This window comes from Vulpes vulpes, chromosome 3 (assembly GCF_048418805.1).
Source record: "Vulpes vulpes isolate BD-2025 chromosome 3, VulVul3, whole genome shotgun sequence".
Lineage (NCBI taxonomy): Eukaryota > Metazoa > Chordata > Mammalia > Carnivora > Canidae > Vulpes > Vulpes vulpes.
The window spans coordinates 45429405-45448749 of record NC_132782.1 but is presented as its reverse complement, the minus strand read 5'-3'; the positions used below and the strand labels follow the sequence as shown (position 1 = coordinate 45448749).

The following is a 19345-nucleotide window of genomic DNA, read 5'->3' as shown; positions in this document are numbered from 1 at the left end:
CCACTTTACCATGTATGCCTGGCGATTACCAATCTACTCTCTGTTTCTGTAAGCTCAGCTTTTTTATATTCCATATGTTAGTGAAATCATACTATATTTGTCTTTCTCTGTCTGACTTATTTCACTTAGCATAATGCTTCAAAGTCAACCTAAGTTATCATGAAGGGAAGAATTTCCTCTTTTTATGGCTGAATATCCCATTCCTCACATACACGTGTATGTTTCAAGTTAGCAGTTTACTAGGTAAAAGAAGAAAGGAGGGTGCCTAGCCACCCTTCCTTTTGACTCTCCACTCCCTAAGAAAACCCCAGGAGTCTATATCACTGAGATAATGGGGGAAAGTTAGAGCAGAAAGCTCTATGCCTTCTTCTTCTAAGCTTGCTACAAAAAGAAATCTTCAGATATAAAATCTGGGAAGGGGAATTATAACTGGCTCTTACCCTAAGTAGGAAGTTTTCCTTCCTTCAGGAAAAAAAAAAAAAAATAGAAGATAGGCATTCCCTTACACTGGTCTGGGTAGGGGGAAGGAGAATAAATTTCAATGGTGAGCCTAAAAAGATTTTTTTAAGATAATAAGAGTAGGTAAGGCTGTGGATAAATTGGAACCTGTTTAACTGTTGGTGGGAATATAAAATAATATAGTAGCTATAAAATATGGTATGGAGATTGTACAAAAAATTAAAAATAGAACTATCATGTGATCCAGCAATCTTACTTCTGGGAACCTCTGGCTAAGATCTCTGCTTGGACACAGTTACTAGCAAGAACTTGGTCCTCCAACATCTGGGCACTGATTGCTATAAGACCTACCACCTTCTCCATCTCTATCTGATCCCCAGTGCGCTAGTCCCAGATTTCCCCCATGATCACCATGAAGCAAGACCCAGTGGGCCTCCCAAGAAGCATCCTACAATGCAGGAGCCTAGATATCCATCTTACACTCTCTTTTCCCACTGGAGAAATCATAGGCCCAGGGGGGCCCTCTCAGTGCAGTGCTGTGCCAGCCTAGGGAGGAATGATATGGTCCAAATACAGCTGCTCTTCTCTTAACCTTCTAAGGTAGTCCTTCTCAGTCATTGTTGTCCAGGAGGATGCTGTAGCCTTATCCCTGGGTTCTGGGATTTTCAAAATGGCATCTTGTCTATGAATAGTTGCTAGATGATCTGCTTGTGAGGGAGATTGAGGTTGGAAACAATCCATGTTCCCATATTGATTACATTACCTCCTCTATCTCCCACAATTTTGAAAATAAGGGAAAACTAAAGTCCTATTTAGTTTAACGCACTATTATATGACTTTTACTATTATATTTAAATATATTCCTAACAATGATTAATTCAATTCATTAAGTCAGAGTAAAATCTAAAAATAAAGAAAAATAAGAAATAAAATTCTCGGTATCTTCTTGGAGCAGCTTTATTGGTCATCAACCTTATTTTAGTCCATAAGATTCCTAGCCAGCACAACATAACTATTTTGTCTAATGTCCTTGTTGCTTACATGTCCTTATCAAAATGTCCCCTCCTCAGCTGCTTAATTACTAGGATTTGTTTTTGTTCTAAGACTCTTTTAAAATTTCTGAGAGAAGTTAGGGACTGGCAATTGGGCCATTTACGCATCTAGTTTCTGGCCTGCATATTAAATCCATTCAGTTGTGGCTTAAGGCTAATCATAAAAAGTGAAAAGAAAGTCAATGTCACATCTGCTTCAAGATCTAATCCTGAATGCTGTGTGATGTTGTTAACTTATTCTAGAAACTTCCAGTGGATTCATTTTTACTTTCCTGCAGAATTGAATTAGAGTTCAATTTATTTTTATAGAAAGTGACTCTGGGCAAAGCCTTCAAAATATGTTGTCTAACATCCAGATTTTTCAAATCGGCCTGGTGTACTATGCAATTTGTAGTCTTATAAATCACCTTCAGAATCTTCCCACTCTATCTTTGTACACCTTTTTTTTCTTAAATCTGAGATTTCTACTAGGATATGAATCAAACGTTATGGGTCTGGAAATGCTGAATTATATATTTTCAAAATTTTAAAAATTCTGACAGCTTCAGCAGAGAATGGGGCCAGGGCTTAAAATCAACCATGAGGATCTTGCCTGTTTCAAAAAGAGATTAATTTTAAGAATTAAGGCGTCGATGTTTCTGGTCTGAGAAAATGAAAAGAATATGGATTATAAAGAAGATTATGGGATGTTAGCCACTAATATAAAGACTATCCTGTTCAAGTTGTGATTTGGGTAGGGTAGGGGGATATAAAACTTTATTTATAATTTTATAATATATATTTCATCAAAACAATCTGGAATCTGAATTTATTTAAGAACTTTCACATTAGGGGCACCTGGTTGGCTCAGTGTTTGAGCATCTGCCTCTCGGGGCATGATGCTGAGGTCTTGGGATCAAGTCCCACGTCGGGCTCCCTGCAGGGAGCCTACTTCTCCCTCTGCCTGTGTCTCTGCTTCTCCTTGAATAAATAAGAATCTTTAGGAAAAAAAAAAAAAAAAAGCTTTCACTTAAAATGCAGACCATTGGATGTTTGGAATTTTATACCCCTATTCCTTCTTTATAGTAGTTTTCAAATGAGTATTTTGTTCATGTTGAAAGATTACCAAGGGGCCATTTTATTCTCAATTATCTTTGGCAATATTATGCCATTTTTAAAGATAAATGCAAGAATTAAAGCTATAGTTTGAATATACTTAACAAGCAATAATGTGGCTCTTCCTGTTCATCATGGTATAGGATTAGGTAAAAAGGAGAAACCCACGTGGGAGCTTCCCATCCACAAGCTCTGCCTCAGCATCTTTGGGGTGGGAGAAATTGGAGACATACTGACTCTGGCCACCAAGGTTCAGGACAGCTCCCAGGTCAGATCCATGTGTTCTCCAAAGACAGATACAGGATCAACAGAAATGAAAAGTTTGCTGTCTACTACACATTCCATGGAGTCAAGGGAGAGGAAATCCTGGAAGTCTAAAGGGGCTTTTATATGAGTTAACAGAAACAACTTCTCCAATACTGGAATCTTTGGTTTGGAGATAAGGAACACATCGATCTGGGGATCAAATATGACCCAAGCATGGATATTCACACCCTGGATTTCTACGTGGTTCTAGGTAGGCTACGTTTCAGCATCATAGATAAGAAACACAGGGTACTGTGGCCAAACAGAATCAGCAAGGAGGAGGCCATGCACTGGTTCTTGCAGAAGAATGTTGGGATCATGCTTCTTGGAAAATAAATTTCTGTTTCTATCCAAAAGACCAATAAAAACTTTTCAGTGGAATGTATTTTTTTTAAAGCAGTAATCTGACATAGAGTGTATACAACTTAGAAGATAAACCTATGAGGGTCTAGAAATTGTTCATTGACTATGATGTTGCCATGTCAACATCAGGCCTCTAACTGAATATCAATGGTTTCCTCTGCTGCAGACCTGACAAATTTTCAATTCTTGGCAGATGGAGTGTTTAGAGAGGAGGTCAATTCCAGACCAGACTCTCAGGGACAAACAAAATGAGACTGGGGGAATTTCTCAGAAGGGAAAATTTGTCTGTAAAGAACAATGTTCTGTTGAAATCTGAATTCATTTTTTTACATCCAGCTTGAAAGTTGATCATATTAGTCCTAGATACATCCTTCTCTCTATGGCATTCTTCCTAATGACTCATTCCAAAATGTGGCAAGAAAAGATAGTCATGTTATTACTGAGTAGTTTGTTTTCTGCCCATAACAAAATTTTTTTTAAATTTTTTTTTAAATTTTTATTTATTTATGATAGTCACAGAGAGAGAGAGAGAGAGAGACGCAGAGACACAGGCAGAGGGAGAAGCAGGCTCCATGCACCGGGAGCCTGATGTGGGATTCGATCCCGGGTCTCCAGGATCACGCCCTGGGCCAAAGGCAGGCGCCAAACCGCTGCGCCACCCAGGGATCCCAACAAAATTTTTTTTATATCTGATCTGTAATCAAGGATTCCTAAAAGTGCTGCTCATTCTGGGGAAATTATTTGCAAGCCTGACAAAAGGAATTCGTAATCCAACACAATGCACTTATGTCACCTCTCTTATCTTATCCCACTATAACTATTTGGGGTTAGTTCTGAAATGAGACTAAAGGTCTCCCCAAGAAGTACAGCTTCCAAGTTGGGGATTTTAAAGTATAGTAGTAAGGGTATCTTGATTGGATCTCAGTGTGGCTTCCAAGATTGTAAACTGTTTGGTTCCTCCAGAAGATCACACAACATAATTGATTATTTAAGCAAATTAAGTTTATTCAATTTATTTTATTAAGAGGGGATGCCATTTTGACAGTCTTAATAATTCTTAGAAGAAATTGGTTGGTCATGCAAGATATAAACACATCTTTTTTTTTAAAGGTTTTATTTATTTATTCATGAGAGATCTAGAGAGAAAGGTAGAGACATAGGCAGAAAGAGAAGCAGGCTCCCTGTAGGGAACCTGATGTGGGACTGGATCCCAGGAACCTGGGACCACAAGCTGAGCCAAAGGCAGATGCTCAATTGCTGAGCCACCCAGACATTCCAAGATATTAACACATCTTGAGTTTGTTTTCAAGTGGTTTGAGGTTTCAAGGTGAGAAACTGGTTGAAATAAAACCAAGGCAGTGATATAATACTGTAAAATTGATGAACACTAAGAATTGAGGATAGTGAAGCAAATCTTGATAGGTAAGTTATTTCACAAGTGAGTCTTTTGCTTAGCTTAGGTTTTTATTCTAATAGGAGAAAGTTTGTCCAGTGACACATATTGGTTTGCTGACAATAAAGTGATTTATTACTTTATATCTTTAGCTTTCTGGGCAAGAATTTCCTGAAATAATTAGTTATGCTGACATAGATGATGATCTTGGTTTTTAATCCTGATACTCAAGTTGTATGGAGGCTAGTGATCTTAATCCCTAACATTAAATACAATCCATGAAAATAAATATTGACATTTGTTTACATTAAATTATCTTTTATAAGATGAAAAAAAAAAACAAAATAATTGGAAAGATAATCCTAGCCATGAAAAGTTATTTGCAACAGATTACTATCAGATACAAGAAATAACTTCTACAAATCAACAAAAAGAATATAAAAATCTATATATTTTGTAGAAGAAATCTTATTGATTACTGAAATGTCAGAACTTATTCAAATTTCTTTGTAATCTGAGAAAAACAAACTAAAACAATTAAGCACATTTAAAAACCAAAACATTTTCTTAAATTAAAACTTTATAAAACTTTCACAAAGTGTTAAAAAACAGTTGATAAAACTATTGGGAAGCATTATCTCTCATACCAATAGAGGGATTATAAATTAGCCTCACCACTTTGGAGAGCATAAGACCACAACATATTAAAACTAAACACTACTTTCAAGTAGATATACTGAAATCACTCTTGAGTGTATGCATAAGGGCACATATTCAAGATTAATCAGTGAGGAGTTCTTTCAAATACTGAAAATTTCAGTAAACTAAATGGCCATTAATAAGGCAACGGAAAAATAAAATATGGAACATTCTGAAATTTGAATATCAGCACTCATAAATCATGAACTTGATCTCTGTATACATGCATGCATGACTTCTGGGTTAGAAATTCTTTCCTCTTGCTAAGGCATGTAACATAAGCTTCCAGTATGGGAATTCAAAATATGCTTTTTATATGCTTTTTATAGCAAGTTGTAGTGTAGCTCTTCCTTCAGGGCTTTCCAGCTCCATTTTAAATTAGGTTTCCTTTATTTGTTTTCTCAAGACTGGTGGAATAGAGTCAAGAGTCCAGAAATAAACCCAAACATATATAGTCAATTAATATTTGACCAGGGAGCCAAGAATACCCAATGGAGAAAAGACAGTTTCTTTAATAAATGGTGTTGGGATAATTGAATATTCACATGTAAAACTAGACCTATAAATTACACCACTCACAAAACTTATTGAGATTTAAAGACTTAAATATAGGATCTGAAAGCACAAAACTCCTAGAAATAAATGTGGGAATAAAGTTCCTTGATGTGGGTCTTGGTAACGACATTTTGTATATGACACCTAAAGCACAAGCAACAAAATCAAAATAAGCAAGTGGGACTACATCAAACTATGAGGCTTCTGCACAGCAAAAGAAACCATCAACAAAGTGAAAAGGCGACCTACAGAATGGGAAAAATAAATATTGCAAACCAGTACCTGATAAGGGATTAATATCCAAAATATATAAAAACTCATATAACTCAATAGTAAGAGTAATTATAATTATAAACTAATAACCCAATTAAAAAATGGGAAAAGGGGGATCCCTGGGTGGCTCAGCAGTTTAGCGCCTGCCTTCAGCCCAGGGCGTGGTCCAGGAGTCCTGGGATCGAGTCCCACGTCGGGCTCCCTGCATGGAGCCTGCTTCTCCCTCTGCCTGTGTCTCTGCCTCTCTCTTTGTGTCACTCGTAAATAAATAAATAAAATCTTTTTAAAAAGAAAAAAAAAGAAATGGACTAGAGCTTATTCAATGGATAACTTGTAATCAATGGACACTTAAGTTTAATATCACACTTAAGTTTAATGTTACAGCCACTACGGCAAACAGCTTGAAGGATTCTCAAAGAATTTAAAATAGAACTACCATATGATCCAACAATTACACTTTTGGGAGTGTAACCAAAAAAGTAATAAAAACACTAACTTCAAAAGGTGTCTGTACCTTCATGTTATGGGCAGCAGGATTTATAAGAGGCAAGAGACACTAACAACGAAGTGTCAGGTGATGGATGAATAGGTAAAGAAGTTGTTATAGGGATCCCTGGGTGGCTCATCAGTTTGGTGCTTGCCTTCGGCCCAGGGTGTGATCCTGGAGTCCCGGGATCAAGTCCCACATCAGGCTGCCTGCATGGAGCCTGCTTCTCCCTTTGCGTGTCTCTGCCTCTCTCTCTCTCTCTCTCTCTCTCTCGGTCTCCCATGAATAAATAAATAAAACCTTTAAAAAATTTTTATATAGACATATATATATGTATATATGCAATGGAATGTTACTTAGCAATAAGAAACAAGGAAATACTGCCATTTCATAACAACATTGACGAACCCTAACGGCACTAAGTAAAATAAGTCAGACAGAGAAAGACAAAACTATATTATCTCACTTTTTTGTGTGTTCTAAAAGCAAAACCAAGCCAAGCAACCAAACAAAAAACAAATTTGTAGCAAAAGAAAACAAATTTGTGGTTACCAGATTTAGAGGGCAAGGGAAGGGAGAATTGGAGGAAGGTGGACAAAAGGTAAAAACTTAAAATTATAATACAAATAAGTTCTAGGGATGTAATGTACAACATGATGACTACACCCAATACTGCTGTATGATATATAGGAAAGTTGCTAGTAAAGCAACCTAAGAGTTTTCATCACAAGGAGCTTTTTTCCCCTTTTCTCTTTCTTTCTCTTTCTTTCTTTCTTTCTTTCTTTCTTTCTTTCTTTCTTTCTTTCTTTCCTTCTTTCTTTCTTCCTTCTTTCTTTCTTCCTTCTTTCCTTCTTTCTTTCTTTCTTTCTTTCTTTCTTTCTTCCTTTCTTTCTTTCTTCTTCTTTCTTTCTTCTTTCTTTCTCTTTTATATATCCATATGAGAAGATGGATGTTAGTTGAACCTACTGTGGTAAGCATTTCACAATATATATAAATCAAACCTTCATGGTGTATACCTTAAACTTATACAATGATGTATATCAATTGTTTCTCTCTTTTTTTAAATTTAATTTAATTTATTTATTCAGGAGACACACACACACACACACACACACACACACATACAGATAGTGGCAGAGACACAGTCAGAGGGAGAAGCAGGCTCCATGCAGGGAGCTAGATGTGGGACTCAATCCCGGGACTCCAGGATCATGCCCTGGGCCGAAGGCAGACCCTAAACCACTGAGCCACCCAGGGATCCCCTGTCATTGTTTCTCAATAAAACTGGAAAAAATAAGTAAATATGGTCATTTAAAATTTTTACTTTAAAATACCCATTAAAAAGATAATCTATTCTGCACTTGCATAAACAAAATGACATGGAAGCATAAATGAGTAACTTTATAAGACATGTACATGTCAAAATGCATGAGCTTACAAATGTATTGAGTCCATAGTAAAGGATCCAAATAATTGTTGAAGACACACTATGCTCATTTTTGCACAAAACTGCTTAAATTATCACAGCTTAGAGAAACCACTTGGTTTCTATTTTTAACTTGTACTTGGAGCTATAAAATTTTAACACAAAATTTATTTTATTTTTTAAACCAGGACCTTCAGAGAAGAGTGTTCAGTAATTAGCTCGTGGTAGTTTCAGAGCCTGGATTGATTCCCAGGTCTTAGTCTTCTCTCCTGTGGGAAATTTTGATCATAAAATTCAAAGGCTGACCTTGGTTCTGATTTTATAAGGAATATTATATTCAGCTCGACCTTCACAATCTAGATTGAAAGAAGATGAAAGGATTAGTTGAAATTGAACACTATGCTTACAGTCCAAGAGGAAAGAAAAAAAAGTTAAACTTTCAGAGTCATAAATTATACATGAAAAGATATATGCTAATAGTATAATCTTAAGTCACCAGAATTCCTGCATTATCTGAAAGTATAGGTATTTGGTTAGTTGAATGATAATAATGGCTTTAAAAAGATAGTGACTAGCCAGCATAGAAAAAAAATACTTCCTTAATTTCATAATTTCACATTGTATAAAATACTTGCAAATGAATTAACTGTCTATATAAATAATAGCTCTAGTTTCCAGCATTTTAAATTCCTTTAAAATTTTTTGTTTAAGTGTGCAAGTAATAAAAACACTATATTGTCTTTATAATAAATTTTATAATTACTGCAAAAGTATTTGTAGGCATCTATGTATTTCTAAAAAAATCACTCTAAGAAAAATATACTAATTACTTCTATTTTTAAAATATCCTCCTTATCACTTGACTGTCTTGGCTTATTAAAAAAAAAAGTTACTTTATTTAGATTAAAAGAGTGTCAAACTGTCTCATTCACAGTTATGGAACATTTAAAATTCAGATTTATAAAATATGTCATAATTGTAATTTTATAAGAAATATGAGTCAGAAAAATAAAAGCATGGTATAATATACCAGGCAGTATTTGCAAACATCTTTCCAATCTACCAAGAAAAAGATAATCTGTTACACTATGGGGGAATAGGCTTTTTGTCATCTTTGGGCTTCAAGTCTAAGGTTGCTGTTGTCTTTCTTGTGCCTTTTATCACTGACCAATGGCTTCATATTTTATCATATTCATCGTCAAAATTGCTTCCTTTGAGAAGGGATGTAAAGGCAATATCTGTGTATCACATCTCATCTCTGTTGTAGTTATAGCTCTGTCCAGAATCATGACTATGTAATGCCAATAGTTGATGCTGAAACATGAAAATCTGCTTTTCTTGATTGTTACCAAATGCATTATTTTTTCCATTTAAAACACATTCTTCACTCTCAAAATGTTTTGAGATTTATGAAGAGACACGGCTTGGTCATGGCAACAGAGTAGTGTTACCAGAGGATGACAATGCTGCAAAAATTACACATCCATTCTCCAATATTTGGATGTAGATGAAGCCAGAATCATGAAAGCCAAGTGTCTAGAGTCCAAATAAACACTGTCAAAGTCAATTTTGCCATGAGTGACACATGGACTTTGATTTATTTGATGACATGCTCTTTAGCTTTTGAGAATGTTCATCACTGTGACAGGATAATTTAGTGAAATAAGCTGTGTTCTGTTTACCGGCGCTAGATTTTTTTTTTCTTACTTATTCCAAGAAGATAAAGATGCACATGTGTTGTCTTGCCTCAGGGCCTATGGTAGTTCACACTTGACTGAAGAAATTGAAAAAAAGTTCCTCCAACCCTCAACCCCCATTTAGATTTATCTTATTGGAAACATATGATCATTCATTAAATTAACAAATATTTAATAAATGCCTGCTAAGTTCTCACCTTGATTTAGGGTCCTCAACCTGATTTAGGGCAGTGAAAAGAACACCAGACAATTAAGTTACCAAACAAATGAAAAATAAAAATTTAGGTTGTAAATTTAAAAAGTTAAGAGAATGTTTTCACATACAGTATATATCTCTTATTTCATATTAAAATGTTAGTGATAATAATTATAGTAATCATTAATATGTATTGTTTTTACTGTGCACCTTGCACTGGGCTATATGGTATATACATGTCATCTATACCATGTTCCTAATCATGCTATGATCATTTTAAGTTTAGAGATAAATTAAAGTGTAGCTTTGAGAAGTTATTTGAAAATAAATATTGGGACCAAATTTCAATTCAAGATCTGCCTGATACCAGAAATAGTTAAAACTAATTTGAACTAGGATTGATATGTATAAATATAATCCAATAGAGCAGAGGGGAAAAAAAATCAATGTTAGCACAAAAATACAGAACTTCCTCTAATTGTAATGAGCTTTTAGTATGTGTAAAGAAAACATAGGGTACTTTCAGCAGGGTGAGGAAAGGGAGATGAGAATTTTAAGTCAGAGGTACAGAGATGGCATCAGGTGAGGTCAGTTTTTAGAGATTTTTTTTTTCAAGACTGAGAATGTCCATGTGAGAACAGAGCTATAATTCACGTTCTTGCGGTATTCCAAGGACATAGAATCAGGTTTTGTGTAATTAAGAAGTGTAGAGCACAGATATTTTATAAGGTTTCCATTTAACCTAAATATCCAAGTTTGACCCAAAGGAAGAAGAGCCACCTGACATTAAGGAGGCCTGAACATTTAGAAAATGAGTATACCAGACTCATCTGGTATAGACCCATGACACATGGGCCTTTCCATATATGTACACGACAGCATAAGACTCCTGAAAATGTCACCTCCCCTGATAGTTGGGGGGAAGGTCCCTCTAAAGGTGGACATTGAATTTTTTTGCCAATTTGTGGAATGATTTAAAATTATATTTAAATATATTTTAAGGAAAATATCTAAAAGGTAGTATTTCCTTGTTCTGCCAAAATGGACATACATGTAGGAGGAAGAGATGATACTCTGATGGGATGTCTTTAGCTTTAAATTTGTCACCTAGTGTTTAGTAACTCAAAACATGAAAGTATTCAGCAACAGTGACTGAATTATCTAATCACTTTAAAATAATCTTTTTTTAATGCAGAGTAAATCTGAGAGAATCTCAGATTAATTTAATAAAGTTTTATAAGAGCTGGAGAACATGTGATTATATTTAATATATAAAGACCATGGAGGACACTGGATCTATGAGTTTTAGATGCAAGAATATTAATTCTACGTAGCATGTGTGTGCCTTGGAGTAATATTGGGCACAGAGATATTCAAGCTCTACCTTATTAAAAGATTGTCTTCTGCTTTTTCCAGTTGCTGAAGGTGGTGAAGGGGGAAAACTAGTGCCGTATGCGTAAAGAAAGCCATGGCAACTTCAAAGGTGCCAGAAAACAGTGCATAGAAGACTAACCACAGAGGTTAGAGTTTGAAGGCATTTATAACCTCTTGGAAGCCAATTGCTTAGTCGAATAGATCTTGGTACCTTAACAAATGGTTAAGACTCAAAGGTTTGACGCAGTGAAACTGATTTTGATGGGGAGCTCTGACCCATAGTAATGTGAACATCTCAGAGTCAGCAGTTTGAAGTTTAGGGAAGTTTGTACACCTCTTTTTTTACTTGCTCTAGGGAAAATAGACACTTTCTGGTAACCCACATCCATCAAGAGAGCCCACTTTTAAGAAAGGGATAAATGTGGTTGGCATTAGTGTCCGGGAGACACATTTTTTTTTAAGAAACAGAGACAGGCTTACTCTTAAGGGGTTAAGCTTGGTCAGGCATGGGTTTTCTTTATGCCCAAACAGTAAGAACTCAGGAAGGCAGGAAAAAAATTGTGTAATACTTCCTGCTAATCCAGAGGCAGGCCAAACCCTGTAAACAGTAACCATCATGCTCTCTGCTTCTTAATTCTGAACTAGGCAAGATCCTTGTACTTTATGTAAAATTCTGGGTGACAGAAAGACCCCCGCACACACACACACAAAGTGACTGCCACTGAATTTCTACCAGCTGTGAGGATGAGATCTCAGAAAGGACTATATTTCACTTAAGAAAGTTAAATTAATGTGATATTACTTTCACCTGTGGCAGGTGGCAGACTTCACCTTAGTTGCACCACTTAAGTTGATTTGTCTACAGATTGTATATTTGAGTTATTCCATAACTATCTAGTATATACATGGCAATGAAAGATTTGTGTTGATAATAACAATGTTAATTTATAAATGTTTATAAATGTCCTATAAAAATAGCATCCAAAATAAAGACAATAAATTTGAGAATAACAACAGGATTAAAAAATGTTGACAATGCAAATTATTTTTAACATCACTTGTTACCATTTTCATACTAAGAATTCATGCTGAATGATTTTTTTGAAGATTTCTTTTTATGTATTTATTTGATAAAAAGAGAGCAAGAGAAGGAGGAGAGTCAGAGGGAGAAGCAGACTCCTCGCTGAGCAGGGAACCCAGTGCGGGGGTGGATCCCAGATCTCTGGGCACCCCTACATTTTTGATAAGTTGAATACTTTCATTCATAACTACTGGCAGCTTATTTGGTTACTGGCCAATATTTCAAGAGCCTTAAAATACTTGATTCGGTAGATTGATTTTGATAATCATGGAGAAAATAGCTGGAAATCAGATGAAAGTTATTTGTAATGGCAAATTTAGGGAGAGTAGTTAAGTGTATATAATAGAATTATGAAGTGAATTATTACTACCTATTTTTAAAATATTAAAGAGCCAGTAAAGATATTTATGAAGAATTTTTAATGACATAAGAAATTTTTCATTATAAATTAAATTAACAAGTATATAAATAACATATTTATTTCTCTAATAGCATAAAACTAGCAAATTAAAAAAACAAAATGCTTCAAACTGCATAGTTATTTGCTTTGGATAATTATAATATGAATGATTTTCATCACCCGCTGCATGTTTTCTTCTTCTGCAATATTTTAATCAGTAAATACATATTTCTTCTGTATTTGAAAGTGTATTTATTTAAAAATATGACTATTAGTCATTTCAGAGCATGTTTGAAACAACTTGTTTGGAGCAGGATTTTGAAGGTAATTCAAAAACGGAAGGAAACTTAAAGGCCTTCTGATTTAATGCTAACAAACACAAATTTGGTAACTCTTGTCATAACAGATACACTATATTGGGACTTAGGGTGATTTGTTTAGATTGTAAAACACTGTTTTAGCCAATAAAACAGACAGCATTGAGTCCTTTGTGTGGCTATACCGCTACTGAGTTTCTCTAGGAGGTAAACATGAGAGGGACAATAACGAATGCAAAATCAAATATCCATTTATTGGCACCTAGCTGAGGATAACCTCTAAAGCAGAGGCTCAATACTGATCAGTCTAAATTTTGATCCCAAAGCCTTCCCAGTGGTCCCTGCTGACCAAGAATCCCTATCTAACCACATGAATACATAAAAGTGCTGCTATACACCCAAGAGGAAGTCTTAAAAGGAGAGTTGCTTATTACTGTACATGAAAGTGCAGTAGAGGGGGGAAGGCGCTACATTTAAGGGACTACATAGAATTTTAAAATAGCCTTAGTCAATGTCATCTTTTTTTTTTAAGATTTTATTTATTTATTCATGAGACACACACAGAGAGAGAGAGAGAGAGAGAGAGAAAGAGAGACAAAACACAGGCAGAGTTAGGCTCCATGCAGGGAGCCCAACACGGGACAGATCCCCGGTCTCCAGGATCAGGCCCTAGGCCAGAGGCAGCGCTAAACCGCTGAGCTACCCAGGCTGCCCACCTTAGTCAATGTCATCTTAAGAAAATAACATTCTATAGGACAGAATATTCAGGAATTAATCTTTCCTTCCTGCGCAGAACAACAAGCAAAAAACAAAAATGGTAACAAAACTAGTAGTAGGATATTTTTAGGTAGCTAACATACATTTGGAATTTTTCTAGGCATTGTCAGTAATGTATTTTTAAGAATAGCTGTTGTCTTAACACTCTGCAAATGTGGTCTTTGGTCCATAACTCACAATAATTCTTAAAAAATTTTCACTATTGAACCAAATAGAAATACTGCAAGAGACTACAAGGGTATCGTTGTAAACCAATCATTTCAAAACAGTATCAACAGTCATGCTTAATAAAAAGTAGAGTTTTTTTAAGCAATATATATTTGATATCAGAAAGTCTTTTATTAGGGAATCTCTTTACCTCATTGATTGTCACACAGAGAAAAGAAGCATAAGATAGGTATAAATGAATGACTTCCTTAGAGGTCCCAAAATTTTGAATGGACAAGATGATACTTTATGAACTCTTAAATCATAAACAGGTAATTCTAGTTAGATTTTCATAGTACATCTCTGTGTAAGAGGATTTTTTTGTTTGTTTATTCATTCATCCACTATTAATGGAGTGAATACTGTTTGCCAGTATTGTTTTAAGAGTGTGGATAGAGCGTTCAAAAGGACAAACAGAGTCTCTGCCCAGATAAATATTATGTTTGAGGATACTTTACCCATTCTACCAGTAAATATGTGCCATGGGTTGGAAATGGTCAGGGGAAAATTCAGATAAGATCATCAAATGTGTCCCCTATGAGAAGGTGACATGTACATTTTGGATAAGCAAAAATGACAGAGAATTCTGTTTAGTTATTTTCATAGATTTCTCTATCATGAGAACAAGTTAAGCTTTATTATTCCTATTTTCAGAGAAATAAATTCAATTTACTTTCTCAGGTAACACGGTGCAATATAACATAGGAAAAATACATATACTTAGGAGGGGAAATTGGAGCAGAAGGTTGAACTGGTCTTAAAATAAGTAGGCAAATTAAGATTTTTTGGGGGGAAAATAGGAATTCATAAGGAGTTTTCTGACTTTAGCAATTGAATGGCTGATAATACTATATTTTACAGTGAGAAAGAAAAAGATTTGGGAAGAAGGAAAATTCTGGTTGACAGGTTATTTTAAAATAGTTTCAAAACAATCCAGTGGAAATGTCTAAAAGCAGCTGGATAAAGACCGCTAAGACTCAGAGGAAAGTTACAAAGTAGAAATACAATCTTGTGAGGCATCAGCATAAGTAATGTTACTTAGGTAGGATGAGAGAAATACAGTGCATGGGAGCAGTATCCTCAGTGTTCTGAAACAGGTCTTTAATTTCTTATTAATAGTGATGGTTTTTTAGCCATTGTGGGCCATATTTCTCTGGGTCTGCAGAACCCCCCACATCACTTCTTTTGCAGGATTTTTCTTAATGTTCCTGTCACTCTTCTATCCATCATGCTGTTTTTATTCTATAGTTTTGTTTTGCTTTGTTTTGTTTTTTGAGAGGTGGAAATAACTTGAACAGAAATCTTGGGATCCCTGGGTGGCGCAGTGGTTTGGCGCTTGCCTTTGGCCCAGGGCGCGATCCTGGGGACCCGGGATCGAATCCCACATCAGGCTCCCGGTGTATGGAGCCTGCTTCTCCCTCTGCCTATGTCTCTGCCTCTCTCTCTCTCTCTCTCTCTCTCTCTCTGTGACTATCATAATTAAAAAAAAAAAAAAAAAAGAAATCTTAAGTACTAGAATATCTACTAATTAGGCCCCACCATGACTTTTAATATGTAACTGGTTATATTTTCAAGGAATTTGAACGGTATGGAAATGTATATGTGACCAGAATTCATAATCTATTGATCGCCATAGTGGTTAATTAGGAAGTGGATACTCTGCATATCACCACCTTCTCAGGGTCTGACAGTGATACTATGCTGGTAGAAACTAAAGAGCCAATGAGAACTTGATCAATTTTCCCCCAGAAACCATGTCAGATCATGTCCCTGACAAGACATTTAGGACAAAGCACACAACCATTTCAAGGTAGAGTGTACCTTTGGAAAGCTCAATCAGAATCACCTACCATTATAACCAGGATGCATACTTGCACACCAAAGCCAGAAGCATTTTCCTGGATACTTTAACCCTACTTTTGTTCAGTCACAGGCTTAGAGTTAGTCATTGCATTTCCAAACCTACCTTTCAAGGATATGTAATTATATAACTCTTCATTAACACCTCTATTGAGGGAATCGTGGCATACAGAACTAGTCCCCTTTTGGTAATTCCTCTGTGGAACCCAGAACTCTACTAAAAATCCGCAGGCTAGGCAGATCATTCTTAGTAGAACTGGTAACCTGCCAATTAAAATGTAAAAATGATGCCGTATCATATATTTTAGAATAATTTTTATAGATGAAGCCCATATTTAATTATTATATTAATAAACACATAGTAAAATGTAGCATAAAAAGTAGCATAACGCATCCTTGTATTATGATAAAAATAAAATCCTAAGACAATTTTTCATTTCTTGCTTTTTAAGTGAATATTACCCTTCTTTGTGGACTTTATCTTTCTGTAGACTTGGTCTTGCATGAAGAATGCTTTTCAGTCGCTTTAGCTGCTGCAAAAAGCCTATCCTAGAGTACAGGATATCTATTTCAGCAGGATTCTCAATAAAAGAAGAATGACATCCACATGGATCCAGAGCTCAGCCTGTTCCATCAGACTGATAATACCCTCCTAGCTTCTCAGTCTGAAATATGTCCTCCTGCTGGTCCTCATTATTATCACCTTCAGTGATGCCTTTTCAAGCTCGTTGTCATACAGCGTGCAGTATCTCAGTGCTGTCAGAAGCATCATTATCATCTCTGTCAATGAGTATACAAGCATCTGACCTCAGAACCTCTCAAAGCTCACTCCCTGCTAGGAATTGTGAGAGGGAAAAAAAAATGTGTCTCGTATATCTGCAAATGTTTTTCACTCTCTTAAACTACATTCTTCTCTCTCTCTCAATATATTTAGATAAATCGATATAAATTAATGTATATATGTATTCTAATATATAGACTGATGTACTGTAGATGAAAGATAAAATTTTTATCTTATCATTAAGATAATTGGGACTAACAGTCTAAAAAAGCATATTTCCCTGACTTATATTCTCTTATTATTTTATAGACACCATACAACTTAGAGAAAAGAACAAAACAAAATAAAATTTACTTTCAGAGACGAAGACAATCTACATTTTGTATGCTTGTTAAAGATTTTAAGTAACACATAAAAGGAGAGGAATCTCAATGATATTTTCTGAAATGGTAAAATATTACATTTTTTTAAAATTTTTATTTATTTATGATAGTCGCACACACAGAGAGAGAGAGGCAGAGACATAGGCAGAGGGAGAAGCAGGCTCCATGCACCGGGAGCCCGACTTGGGATTCGATCCCGGGTCTCCAGGATCACGCCCTGGGCCAAAGGCAGGCGCCAAACTGCTGCCACCCAGGGATCCCCAAAATATTACATCTTTAAACAGTGTAAAATTGTGATGTCTCTGTAGCAACACCTGCATAACAAAGAGGACAAATAGTGATTTTATGTAATTAAATTTATATACATAGGTGTAATAGAAAACTGAAAAAGTAGACAACTTACTGACATTTCCAGTGGTGACAAAAGCAAAATTTTATGAGTCTGTTAAGCACCTAATTCAAAGAAACACTGTTTTGGACCATAGAATAGAATGTAAACTGAGAGTGATAATACAATTTTTGAGGGGAAAAGGAGCTTGTGAAATTTAAAACCTGCAGATTATAATAAATTATATGAGAGTATTATTTTTATAATATTAAAACATGAAGTACTTATATAGTTATAGTATTAATATAACTATATAGTTATAGTTATTATATAGTTGATTTCTAATGAGGTAATATTTATATAAGTCCATTATCAGGTGAAGAAATGTTTAAAAATATTACTATCTATAAAAAAAAAAACCTGTAAAAAAGTAGAAAACATTTGAAAATATCAGAGGAATAAAATCCTCTATCAGAGATTGCTATTTGTTAAAAAATATTCTGCATTTTTAAAGTGTTTGTCTTTTATATTTAGTGAAGAGGAAAGCATTAGAGGATTTAATTTATTTTTTTAAGATTTTATTTATTAGAGAGAGCACAAGTGGGGCAGGGAAGGCGCAGAGAGACAGAGAGAGAGGAAGAAGCAGGCTCCCCACTGAGCAAGGAGCCCAATGCAGGGCTCCATCCCAGTACCCTGGGATCATGACCTGAGCTGAAGGCAGATGTTTAACTGACTGAGCCACCCGGGTGCCCCCAAATATTTTTCTTTTTGTATTATTTTATGTGTATGTAGATATAAAGATACAGATATATGTCATTTATGTGTGGCATAGCTTAGAATCATGACTATGTGATAGAGTATTGCTTATTTCTGTTCTCTATTTAGGAGACACATTTCCTGCTCTGTATTTAGGAAGTAGTGGTCTTCCATATCCTTCCTAATCAAGGTATAATTCAAAAGTTTTAGCAAATAATACAGAACATTGCTCTGTAAAAACAACTATATGACAATATAGAAGTCTGTTATTTGTTTAAAAATATGTTGTGTTCATTATATGAACTCAATTTCATAATATGTATTAAAAATACTCATTTGTATAGCACTGTTAGCAGGGATACCAATATCAAGAATGAAAGTGACTCACTGGTAAGGGGAAATTTTACTATTGATTAAGAACCATCTGCTTTTTTATTACACTTAATGCACTGTTTTAATTTTTCTAAAACAGGAGGCATGTATGTGGACATGTTAAGTCTTCAATTATATGCAAAGACTTTATAGCAAAACTTTAGATTGAACATTTATAGATTTCCTTACAAATTTTTTTCAAGAAGTGAACTTGAAATTAAGCAAATATCACAATTGTGCCAGTTAGCAAATTCCCAGCATATAAAATAAATCCATATAAAACACACACATTAAGATTAAATATGTATCCAAACATTTAGCTGAATTCTCAATCACCTTTAGTCATTTAACAAAGAACTACTACAAAAGTTAAAAATAAATGTTATAAGGGAAAAAATAGTATAGTTAAATCAAATTCTGCAATAATGAGTAGTCCCACACATACAATATACATACATATATGCATGAAACATTTATATGATTTAATATAATTATTGTTTGTCAACACACACACCAAACCTCCCAGAATACTGGTACATGCAACCTGTCTTCATCTGTCAGTATGCCCTGGGGCTCTCTCTCTCCCTTAAGGCAACCATCAACACTAGCTTGTTTTTTTGCTGTTCACATATTTGCTTTTTGCTCTCCATGTTCGGAGGTGATGTGGAACTAAAGAAGATGTGCCAAACAAAGAAAGAATGATTTGTT

General features: G+C 35.1%; 1 pseudogene; it reads left to right on the top strand.

The window, feature by feature from the left end:
• The window catches only part of LOC112933333 (large ribosomal subunit protein uL5-like), a 54777-nt pseudogene extending 51529 nt beyond the window's left edge, over positions 1-3248 (top strand).
• The last annotated feature ends 16097 nt before the right edge of the window (positions 3249-19345 follow it).